The 13,118-nt window shown below is 44.1% G+C and overlaps 1 long non-coding RNA gene across 1 annotated transcript; it reads left to right on the forward strand.

The window, feature by feature from the left end:
* The first annotated feature begins 293 nt into the window (after nt 1-293).
* Nucleotides 294-2,105, forward strand: LOC309373367. Its single transcript, XR_014170003.1, has 3 exons — nt 294-460; nt 1,345-1,409; nt 1,987-2,105. It is a non-coding gene; the product is annotated as an uncharacterized lncRNA (long non-coding RNA).
* The last annotated feature ends 11,013 nt before the right edge of the window (nt 2,106-13,118 follow it).

Here is a 13,118-nt window from a genome sequence, read left to right on the forward strand (position 1 = left end):
CAGATTGCCCTGAGGTCTGGCACTCACTTCCCTGGAGGCAATGAGACTACAAGGATTTAAAGGTTGGAATTGAGATAAAGTTTCATTCGGTGCCAGAGACGGTGGAGGGGGGGGGAGCCTGTGATTGTTTTTCAAAGTTTTTCTTTTACATTTCTGATTCGTCAACCCTCCTCGGAATGCAAGGTTAAAACATAATATAAAAAGTGAAGGTGGAAGAAACTGGATTAATAACATGAAATTTAACATCAAACTGGAACTGTGCGTGAGAGATGAATGGAATGGAGGGGGGGGGGAGTTTCACCCTTTGAAAGGACTATGTTAGAATATAGAACGAAACCACCCCCACTCTCCGTTATTTTCAAAGGAATGCGAAAGAGACTGAAACAATTTGGAATGTAATCTAACTGGAAAGATAACTGACTATAATTTTTTCAGCTGAAAGGAGTCTGCCAACTGCAAGGTCAGAGGTTTTCTTATTAATCATTGGCAGTTTGGAATCAGACCGCTCTTCCTAGGTTGGAGGGGGCAGTGGCGTAGCGTGGGGGGTGCAGGGGGGGGGGCCGGCCGCACTGGGCGCAACATCTGGGGGTTAGGGTCAGGGGGTGCAAATCCACGGGTTAGGGATTTACTTGCCTTGCCCCGGGTGCTGACAACCCACGCTACGCCACTGGGGGGGGGGGATGGCAAGGATTTGTTGAAACAGAGGGGTCTCTAGCAAACTCTTGAATCACAGGAAAAAGTGATGCAGAGGCTTTTGGAAAACTATGAGACAACCGCTTCCTCTGAATCATGATGGGGAATATTAACAGTTGGAAGAATGAAGGACACAACACCATATATGGTTGGGACAACATCCTGGGGAGGAATTACCACACACAGGAAAGAACAATAATTACAGACTAGCTCATTTGAAACGTTATAAATTACTTAATATATCGACACAAATTGAAACCATAAGATTGTAGCTATTATATAGGGGATTACTATCTTGAAGGGAATGTAATTGAAATTATTAAGATTTTGGAACGCAGAAAATAAAAATAAAAAACAAAGAGGAACCCATCAAAACTATCATGTGAGGAAGTCACTTAAACTGTATAATTCGGTATATAAATAATTGGTTTTAATAACTGGATAAAATTGGCATTGTTACAGCGAGGCTGTTATTGGAACAATATTGGAAAATCAATAAAAAAATATATTTATCACAAAAAGAAGCAGGGACCTTTTGAGATGCCAAAGCTATGAGCCCTTCCCGATCTTAGATCAGGTTGCATATATGTGTAAATAAACCATAGATCCTAAAGACACCAGCATCTCCACTGTGCCTCATTTGTCTGAAAGGAAGCATAGACCCTGGTTTAAGGCATGCCTGCAACCCAGGAATCTCGCATCACTCGAAGAGATTGGTAAGTACACAGTTTGAACTTGTTAGCTGCATTGTTAAACTCAAGGCCGACCAGCAAGCCCGTGAAACGTCTGCCATTAAGGTTTATTACTTCATCAATATTGTGGACTACGGTATGTAATACCTATTGCTCCCATGAGTCAGCCGGTCTATTCCAGAGGAACATGCTGTTTGCTTCCAGGTGTCAGATCAGAGACAAGGGGCCTGTGGATTCTGGCATAAAGAGGGAAGGCCTGTTCTATCCCAGGACTGTAGATTCTGAACAGCATGTTGCGCAAACTGTATTGTTTAGCCCAGCAAGTGAGATTTCCTTTCCCTTGGCTAATGAGGAATTCGTGCTGGCAGGCTGCATTTCAGACACAGTGATCACGAGGCAGGACCAAACATCAAAAAAGGAGTGGCACATCAGAGGAACTGCAAATTGACTTTTGGAGGCCTATCTCTGTTTAAAAACAAGAATTGGGAGGAAGCACACTGGATGTGCCAACTTTTGTGCTTTGATTTAAATACTTTTTTTTTAAAGCAAATTCTCCCAGTCCTCGTTTGCCAGCCTGACTTTGTCCTCTTATTTATTACAGAATTAAGTTATTACACCCTGCCGTTCTGCCATTCCTGGCTCCCAAGGCTGATTACAATCAGAGTTCTGTAAAACGGTATGTCAAGATCAAATCAAACCACAATAATCGATAAAAGAAAAGTGAGTAAAAGTAATCAAAAGTTATAAGTGCTGCCAACACAAATTCAAAATGTTGAGAAAAATACGTAAAGTTTTAAACTAGACATCTAAAAGCCAGTACTGTGGGTCGACCAATGAATAATAATAATAATAATAATAATAATAATAATAATTTATTATTTATACCCCGCCCATCTGGCTGGGCCTCCCCAGCCACTCTGGGCGGCTTCCATAAAAACAAAAAATACAGTAAAATCACACGTTAAAAACTTCCCTGAACAGGGCTGCCTTAAGATGTCTTCTGAATGTCAGGTAGTTGTTTATTGCTTTGACATCTGCTGGAAGGGCGTTCCACAGGGTGGGCGCCACTACCGAGAAGGCCCTCTGCCTGGTTCCCTGTAGCTTTGCTTCTCGCAATGAGGGAACCGCCAGAAGGCCCTCGGCGCTGGACCTCAGCGTCCAGGCAGAATGATGGGGGTGGAGACGCTCCTTCATGTCTACTGGACCGAGGCCGTTTAGGGCTTTAAAGGTCAGCACCAACACTTTGAATTGTGCTTGGAAACATACTGGAAGCCAATGCAGCAGCAGAAGAAGAGTGTGGATTTGATATCCCACTTTATCACTACCCTAAGGAGTCTCAAAGCTGCTCACAATCTCCTTTCCCTTCCTCCCCCACAACAAACACTCTGTGAGGTGATTGGGGCTGAGAGACTTCAGAGAAGTGTGACTAGCCCAGGGTCACCCAGCAGCTGCATGTGGAGGAACAGAGAAGAGAACCCGGTGCTTGGGAAAGGCATTCCATGCATAGTCTGGGTGCCACCACAAAAAAGTCCCTGTTTCTGATTAGCTTCCCACTGCACCAAGACTAAGGCTGCTGAAGATTATTTTAATACCTGGTGAGGATCATATGGCATCAGGCTTACAATTATTAACTTGGTACATTCATATCCACCTTTCCTCCAAGGAGCTCAAAGTGGTGTGCATGGTTCTTCCTCTCCCCATTTTATACTCACAACAATCCTGTGAGGTAGGTGCCTGCTCTACTCTCAGCTGACTCAATTCCAAAAAATAGTGGGGAGAAGGCTCTGTTTCTGTTCCCCTCTAGGATTCATAGTTCAGGGTCTCCTAGCAGTGTCTACTTTGTGGTGGCACCCTGACTCTGGAATGCCTTCACCACTGAAGTTACATTTGCCCTCCTTGTTTGCCTCCAGTTGTCAGTTGAAGGTGCTCTTGTTTACTCATGCTGATATTTTGTTGCCTAAACCTCCTTCCTTGTAGGTTTTTCGGCAGAGGTTGGATGGCCATCTGTCATGGATGCTTTAGTTGAGATTCTTGCACTGCAGGGGGTTGGACTAGATGCCTCTGGGAGTCCCTTCCAACTCTATAATTATATGGTTCTATGATTAAATGCTAATAGTAGCAACTGATTAAAAAAGTAAAGGTAAAGGACTCCTGACAGTTAAGTCCAGTCGCGAACGACTCTGGGGTTGGTGCACTCATCTTGCTCTATAGGCCGAGGGAGCCGGCGTTTGTCCACAGACATTTTTTCTGGGTCATGTGGCCAGCATGACTAAGCCGCTTCTGGCAAAAGCAGAGCAGTGCACGGAAACGCCGTTTACCTTCCTTCTGGAGTGGTACCTATTTATCTACTTGCACTTTGACATGCTTTCAAACTGCTAGGTTGGCAGGAGCTGGGACTGAACAACGGGAGCTCACCCTGTTGCAGGAATTCGAACCGCCAACCTTCTGATCGGCAAGCCCTAGGCTCAGTGGTTTACACCACAGTGCCACCCGCGTCCTGAAGCAAGTGATACTGTATTTTAATTATTTTGTTATTTTACAGATATATTGGGCTTTTGGGTGTGTTTTATCTATTTGTTTTGTCATTTGCTCTTCTGCTGAACATTGCCCTGGGCTCCTTTTGGATGAAGGGGATTCATAAATCCAATAAATAAATACAGACTACGAAGCCTCACCTCGATGACTCTTTCCCTAGCCTGATCGTTTTGGCTCTTGTACCTGCTGTAGCATTTGGATCCCTGGCCTTATTTCTTTTCCCGTTTGCCTTGTAATTGTCCCAGTGACGACAAGTTTCAAAGAACACTGAGTTATGAGTCAACTCTGAGAAAACAAAGAGTGAGGGCAGGAAGAGTAGAAGAGAGGGGGATTTGGAGGCTGGAAGTGGAAATAGAGGCAGCACAGGTGTGTTATATATTATTATGAATCAGGTGCCATAATCGTTTTGCAGTTTTTGTGAGCTGGAAGCAGGGCAGCAGGCTGGGAAGACACACACAGAGAGAGCCATGCCTGATTTCTGCTTGGATCTGAGCCTGTGGCTATGGGAGAAGCAAGACCATCTTGGAGTATGAATGCCGTGAACCCCTCCATCACAGGCTCAGGTTTTATATGTGTAAATAAACCATATGTCTTAAAGACACCATCTTCATGCCGAAGCAAACACAAAACCTGGGTAAGGACCTGGAAGCCCTGGAATCTCGCAATGCTCAGAGACCGGGGTGTCATCCACCAATAAATATGCACTCCAAGAGCACAAGTTCCCTTGTTTAAAAGAGGGGAGGCAGATGGACCCTCCTGTTTTAGTAATAATGCCCTTGTTATTGTTAGATCTACAAAAATAATCACAGCAGATGCTCTTAAAATGCACTGGTTTTCTTTCTTTTTGCAATTCAGGTGTGGAATTTAATTCTTTCTCCCTTATTACAATCTCTTCCTCCTCCCTGAAATATAAAATGGGATCTGCGACTGAAAGTTGCTGAGATTTTATTTTATTTTTCTTTGATTGACCAAGCTCAGACCATTGTTCTGCTGTGGAATGGATGCCATCCTCCCAGTTACTAGAATAGAAACATTTATCTGCAAGGAGGAAACCATTTGCTCTCTCCATTCCCAGATTGCAGGAAAGTATCATCATTGGAAGAAACGATGCCCTTCTGTGTTAAAGGTGTGGCAATATGTAGACTTAATATGTGCTTATCATTGAATGAACTGGTTTGCTAATGAGCTCCTTGTGTTTTTTACATGTCGTCAAATCAAACAAGCAGCAGCTCCATCTAGCACAGTGAAATTGTTCTACTGTGAACAACAATATCCAATAATAACCTCTATTTCAGGGCATGTCTTTTATTTTAAGGCGTCAGCAATTGGAGAACATCAGCAGAGCACACTGTTATTTGTTTTGCATTCTTACATTATGTTATCTTTCCTCCCCCCTCCAACTGTGGAGGAAAAGTTGCCCACTAATAGGGATGCTCTTCCAGTGAGTAAGCCCTTCAGAGCAGGGATGGTGTTATTATGCATGTTGACTAGAAACATGTGACTTTGCCAGTGTATACTCACAAAATTGTGTTTGAGGGATCTCAATTAAGCAGTATATAAATGTTATGGGACAAATAAAAAATATTATTAGACCTTTTAGTTGCTTGTTATCCAAAGGTCTCCAAGTGACTTACTTAACAACAGTTAAAAAACATAAATACATTGGATCATTAAAATAATTCATACAAAACACCTATCATTCATTAATGTGGGTGATATATATGTACACACACACACACACTATATATATATATATATATATGTATAAGCACAATTCACGGGTGTGTGAGAGATATGGAGGGACAGAGTGTTTCAGCAGGAGGCTGAGACTCCAAGTTCCATGGTGTATCTTAAAATAAATGCATGTTGTTTTGCTGATTTCCCTTTTTATACCTCACAATAACCATAGCAATGTTATCATCACAAGACGAGCAATTACCTCCTCCTCAGCCCTCTTCTTTATTTTTTGCTATTCTTTCCCCCCCCCCCACCCCCAAAAATGGATTTGTGCCTTTGGCATGCAGCCTTCTATCTAGAGCCTTTGAATTTTTGTGTGTGTAATGAAAAAAGAGAGTGTGTAGAAGTAGCGAGTGTAAAGAGATCTCTAGGGTGATGGGGGTTGGCGAGGAGGGCGGATTATCACTTGCCATCACTGGATCAGGAGGTGGCAGCAACTCATCTCTGTCCCCCAGATTGCCCTTCTTACTTTTGCGCCGCTTTATCTGACCAATGATTCTCTTATTTATTCTTTCTGGTGATACATTAATTATGACCAAAAAAATGTGTTGAAAGAGAGATGTTCACATTAAGGCATCTGTATGCCAACTGATCAAACATAAGGCTCACAATTCTAGCATAGCTCATTTTTTAAGCTGAAATGTGATGGAGAGATTTTTCCCTTTTACAGAGCATAGAGGAGCCCCAGGCCATAAGCACTAATGAACTGACCGAATATCCAGAAGTAGGTCATCACGGTTAATATCCAGGGATGCTTTGTTAGAGTGATTTTATTCTCTCTCTCCCTCTCCCTCTCCCCCCGCCCCACCACCGCTTTTTGGCTCTTGTTCTATAACACACACACACACACACACACAGCCTGTAAATCTGGCTTCATTCCACTGACTTTGAAAGAGTTTCTCCCCTTTTACCCTGACGTCTTTGAGATTAGAATGTGCTGTACATTCTGGGTTAGGCTTGCACCATAAAAGCACAGAGGCGAACTGCAGGGTACCAATGGCCCCTTTGCTGCACCTTATCCATCAAAGCTGCTTGTCCCCGGCCCTGCCACATGCCACACTGCATCAGCTCCTGCTTGACAAGAGAGGCTTCCAGTGCTGCCTGCGAAACCCTATCAAGGGATTTGGGCCCAGCAGGAGCCCTGCGTGCTGCGCTTGATGGGAACAGGGGAAAGCTGAAGAGAACCTTCCCCAGGCCAGCGCTGCTAGAGAAGAGGATAAATTAAGAGTGCTGCTGCTGTTGAGCCTTTTCAACCCCTAGATGCAGCCAAATGTGATCTGTGTGAGTTTGCTTCTGCTTCCAGCCCTCAGAGCCAGTCAGGGATGGATGGCAGGGAAGAGGGATTCTGCCAGCCATCCCTGATCAAGATGGCAAACATAAAGGAAATTCCAAAGGCACCATCTTTTTATTTTTTAATGATTTCTGGGAAGATGTTGGGTTCTGTTCAGAGCTTGCCAACTGACTTTAAAGCGGCGCTGACTTGATACTACAGTAAACCAGGCTTTAAGCTTCTGTAGCATAACCCTCCATGGAATTTTTGGGGAAATGAGATGCTCACAAAACTAGAAAGGGGTTGTTGTCTTTAACGGCAACATCAGTTATCTTCGTATTCTCAAAATAAGGGCAAGCGGGCAATAGCCCTAGGACGGCACATGATGTGATTAATGGGATGCAAACTGGATATCAAGCAGTAAAGGAACTTCACCTGTTGTTGACCAAACCCCTCAAATATTTGTGAAGTAAAACTTCTTTATTGGCAGTGTTATATAAGTAATGTCATAAATAATCAGCTTCTTTGAGGCTCTTTATCCGCAAATGGTTTCACAGAGTTACATAGGAATACGCCTCAGAAGTTTGGGGTGGTGGTGGGAGAGGGCATTCTCTGTGGCAGCCCCTAAGCTGTGGAAATCCCTCTCAACAGCTGTGTATCTTCTGCACTACACAACTTTCAGTGAATGCTGAGGATGTACCACTTTATCCTGACCTTTCACACCCACAATGTGTGTTTTCAAGACCACCTTATTCCTGTGTCTGTAATTGTTTTTCATTTAAAACGTGCTGGTGAAGTGTGGGTAATATTTATTTTTATTTATTTATTCAATTTATACACCGCCCTATACTTGGAGGTCTCAGGGCGGTTCATTAATAATAATGATGATGATGATGATGCCCCCTCCCCAGGCCGTAGCCCTGACTGGCCCAACTTTGTATCCTCATGTGAGTTTACCTAGCTGACATATGTCCTTAAGCTGTGATAATGTCTCTCGCTTACCTTGATTGAAGGATGGAGATCTGTGTACGTGTACATCACAGTCTCCAACTGCCCCCAAAATCCCGGGACTGTCACAAAAACCCAGCTTTTCCCTTTGTCACACAGAGTGCCAAATTCCCAAGGAACCTTACCTTTAGGTACAACATGTCAGTACGTTACCAGAAGATTGGATCCAATCATCCCTCTAACACATTTCTTTGATCTATGCCTCCCACTCCCTTCCCTCTGCCCATTCAATATGGCGCCACTTCCTGTTTTTATGAAAACAAGATCTGGGGTCACTAAGAAAGCCTTTCACCCTTTCTCCACTCCTCAGTCAGTCGGCCACCCATAAAGAAAGGGGTGGGTGGGGAGCGAAGGGGGTCGGGTTTGTCATGGCTGCAAGGAGCGCCGAGGGGTCGTGGGCACTGAAAAGTGGCCATTGCAGCCATTTGGCTCTGACTTGCTCTAATTGGCCACTACATCTGCATCCTTGCCCCAACCTCGGAGGAGGAGGTGTGGCAGGCGGTAGAAGCTGAAAGATGCCAGACCCTCCTATTTTCCTGGATTTACAGAAGCCGTCCCGGTTTCTGATTTGATCCTGGAATGTCCCACTTTTCTTTGGGACATCCCTATTTTCACTGGAGAAATGTTGCAGGGTGTGGAGTTATGTGGCCCCCGAGCCAAGTAGATAAGTAACTATACAACCTTTAGAAGCCATCTGAAGGCAGCCCTATATAGGGAAGCTTTTTAATGTTTAATGTTTTATTATGTTTTTATATATCCTGCTTTGACTACTGCAATGCACTCTATGTGGGGCTACCTTTGAAGGTGACCCGGAAACTACAACTAATCCAGAATGCGGCAGCTAGACTGGTGACTGGGGGCGGCCGCCGAGACCACATAACACTGGTCTTGAAAGACCTACATTGGCTCCCAGTACGTTTCCAAGCACAATTCAAAGTGTTGGTGCTGACCTTTAAAGCCCTAAACAGCCTCCGCCCTGTATACCTGAAGGAGTGTCTCCACACCCATTGTTCTGCCCAGACGCTGAGGTCCAGCTCCGAGGATCTTCTGGCGGTTCCCTCATTGTGAGAAGTAAAGCTACAGGGCACTAGGCAGAGGGCCTTCTTGGTGGTGGCGCCCGCCCTGTGGAACACCCTCCCATCAGATGTCAAAGAGATAAACAACTACCTAACATTTAGAAGACATCTGAAGGCAGCCCTGTTCAGGGAAGTTTTTAATGTGTGATATTTTAATGTATTTTAATCTTTGTTGGAAGCCGCCCAGAGTGGCTGGGGAAACCAAGCCAAATGGCAGGGCACAAATATATTATTATTATTATTATTATTATTATTATTATTATTATTATTATTATTAACTCCCCATCTGACTGGGTTGCCCCAGCCACTCTGGGCAGCTTCCAAAATAATAATAATAATAATAATAATAATAATAATAATAATGTGCCCCTATTTTCATCGGAGAAATGTTGGAGGGTGTGGGATGGCCAAATCCCCTGGACTGCTGGGTACCAAGGTGTTGACCCTGCAGGAGAAAGTGGTTGTGCTGGGCGTGGGAGACCAAGCTGCACCTAAAAGCCCAGGCAAACGTCCCTGTTTTCATCTGAGGAATATTGGAGGATATGGTATATATCTAAATAGAAACCTTTGACTTTTGCCTGACTGGAATGCACCCTACTGTACAGAGGTAAGAGCCTCACCCAGGCGAGGGAGAAAGTTGTTGTTGTTGAACCTCAAGTAATACAAGTGGAGAGAGTCCCAGCCTTACAGAGGCAATTTGATGAATATAAGTTCTTGCCTTCTATGACTGAATTCAGAGAAAGTCAGATTTTGAGGATTGGAGCCCTGCTTGGACTGGAGAAGGAAAGTTGGATAGATCTCCTCATGCAGGGATGTACTGACCTTTGGGACCTGGACTTGGGTCAGGAGGAGATTGGAGTTGTGGGGACCTTCCGTTTTGGAGGGATTTTGAAACACGTCCTGAAATATTTTTGGGACTCTAGTTTTAACTACGGAGATTTGGCTGACCTGTCGAGAAGGAATAAAAACATTGCTAGGTTGGAGCTTCCCTGAGATCTACTCCTTGGCATCAAAGGAAGGAAATTAAGAACAAGATCAGCAGAAGACAATGTAAAGTGCATGTATAAACATGAAGAAGATCTGCAGAAGGGACTTGGGAAAGAGTTAAGAGCCTCGGACAGAAGATCACCAGGTTGATGGACTATATGCAATTGACGCAAATGACTGGCAGAATCCGAGACCAGGGAGAAGAGATGGTGGAAGAAGATTGGAAAAAGTTTAAAGACTATCTATGGAAATAATGTAAAATTAATGAGTGTTAGAAAAATGTTGGAATGAAATTATATGGCTTTAGTAGAAATGTTATAAGGAATTAAGTATAAATAAGTATTATAGTATTAATGGAAAATAAGGTTAAAATATGTTATGATAAATATATGACAGAAAATAGAGAAAGATGGAAAGGACTTGCTGAAATAATTAATAGAAAGGGAATACAAAAAGGGAGGTGAGAGGAGGTCGATGAAACAAGGGAATGAAAGAGAGGGTATTGAAATGGTATGATGTGTGTTTTTGAATTGTTTTTGCTCTGTTGTGTTTTGTTTAATGTGTTAATGTTGTGTTGTGTATTGTTTATATATTGTACTGTATTGTTTTTTCTTTCTTTTTCTTTTTTCTTTTTTCTCTTCTTTGTAAGGTTTAAAAGTAATAAATATTATTTTTTTTAAAAAAAAGAGGTAAGAGCCTCACCCTTTGCTCCACCCACTTTAGCCTCTGGCCCCGCCCACCACTGACACGTGGCACCAGATTGGTTGCCTATGAAGGAGTGCAGTTCTTGGGCTAAGAAAGCTTCCCTAGTGCTGCTCTACAGGTTCACAAATGTTAAAAGAGACAGGTGTGGCGCATGGGCAGGTATGGCCACCTGTCAGGGATGCTTTAGTTGAGATTCCTGCATTGCAGGGGGTTGGACTAGATGACCCTTGGGGTCCCTTCCAGCTCTACAATTCTATGATTACGGGCTTTTGACCTTTCAGTTCCTGTTGTAACCAAAACACAGTCTTTTGAAAGTGTTTTGATTGGAAAAACAACAACTGCAATGAACGGTGGTTCTTGATTAATTGGTTATAATCCGTGACTGGTGTTGATGCTTGTTGCTGTAGCTTCTCCCTCCTTGCTGTCCGGCATCCTCTAATACCGCAAAACAAGCTGTGAAAATTAAAGCTCTGAGGGTTACAGAAGGTTGAGTGATGGATGGGCTGGGGAGCTGGGAGGCAGGGACATGGAGAGACCTCAATTACAGACTGGATGCATTGCACAGAAAAGTGTGGATTACTGTGAACAGCTGGTGCAGATTCAATAATCAACTGCTCAGAGAGAAAAGCCTATTTCCCCCCCTCATCCCATAGCATTAGAACACAGGATACCAGAGCTGCCAAATTTACAATTGAAATCTGCCCACGCAGAATTGCAAAGTCCCCTTGACTCTCATTTAAATGCTCCTGGCTCATTATAAATCTGCAGCTTTTGATGCATGCTGTGTAGTTTTACTCCACATCGCCTCTCCCAAAGCACCCTGAAGTGTTCAGCAGGCTTCAGTCTTTGGTTGTGAACACACCATACGGTTAAAGCACGCTGAAGGCACACCCTCCTACCCCCCCAAAAAAAATGAATTACGGGAACTGCATTTTGTTAAGGGTTCTGGGAGCTGTAAGGGGCAAACTACATTTCCTAGTACAGTGGTACCTCGGGTTAAGTACTTAATTCATTCCGGAGGTCTGCTCTTAACCTGAAACTGTTCTTAACCTGAAGCACCACTTTAGCTAATGGGGCCTCTCACTGTCGCCGCGCCACTGCCACACTATTTCTGTTCTCATGCTGAAGCAAAGTTCTTAACCCAAGGTACTATTTCTGGGTTAGCAGAGTCTGTAACCTGAAGCGTCTGTAACCCAAGGTACCACTGTATAGCCTTTGTTGTAGTAACATGGGAATGCAGGCAGAGGAAGGCTTTGCAGTGCAAGCCTGTAAATGTCTACTCAGAAGTAAGAAGCTCAGTGTCGTTTACTCTGGGTGAGTGAGAATAGGAATTCCAGTCTCCAAATGGAGAGCATGCTTATCTGTGTTACGTCTGGTGATATAATCATTGGTTCTAAGTAGTCATTTTTTTTACCTTGAGTATCCATTTGGCACATTCACTTTTCTGACTATCAAGCTGCCTGTTACTGAACAAAAAAAGCTACTTCCCTGGGTGGGATTAGGCAGCACAATTTTTTTCTATATCTTTGCCCCGCCCCACCCCCTGGCAGAAGAGATTCTTCTGCCTGCATTGGAATAGCGTTTAGTGCCCAACCCCAGTCAAGGAGGACATAGGCTAGGCAAGTTGTTTTGGCCCCTCATGCAGAAAATCCCTGGGCATTAAAAAGAAAAAATGCAGTAATAATAAACCAAGTAACAGGTTGTTGACCCCAAACCAGCTGCTGGAATCTGCCTAATGGCAGAGTCTGCACTGCCTGAACACTTGACTCTACTGACTCAACAATAGTCCACTGTACCCAAGAAGGACATAGAAGAAAAACTTGTCATCGGATATGCTATCAACAGTTATCACTCAATCCTCACACAGAGATTTAGGTTCTGGGGATCCTGGGGGAGGAGCTTCATCTCCAAGAAGGGATAATTTGAGCTGTTTAATAAGGCAGCCTTCACCAGCCAGGGGCCCACCAGATGTGTGGGACTCATAGCTGTAAACTTGCAGATTTGGAAATAAGGGACCAGCAACCTTGAAAATAAGGGATCAGCAGCCAAAATAAGGGATTTTCCGGGCACAGGTATGTTCGACTTCTGAGCTCCTCTGAGCCAAAGGCAGAAAGCCCAGCCAGCAGCCAAACGAAGCCTCAAGCAGTGGTTCCCACAGCGCAGCAACCCAGCAAAGAGGATGCAGCAAGGAAAACCACCGACACCTCTCCGCTGGGAAGTGCTGAGCAAAGGCGAGTCCCCAGGCAACACGGCCAATTTGATAGGCACAAGGCATGCAAACTCAGTCGTTCTTAGACACCTTATTGGGTGAGCAACGCAGCCAAGCAACACAGTTGGAGCCTCCCTCCTCCCTGGCCGGCAGGGAGGGAGGGAGGGAGAGGAGCTTTTCTTTGAAACCCGGGAAATTTAAGGGAC

The sequence above is a fragment of the Podarcis melisellensis genome, assembly GCF_964234715.1.
Source record: "Podarcis melisellensis genome assembly, chromosome: 1".
In the NCBI taxonomy this organism is placed as follows: domain Eukaryota; kingdom Metazoa; phylum Chordata; class Lepidosauria; order Squamata; family Lacertidae; genus Podarcis; species Podarcis melisellensis.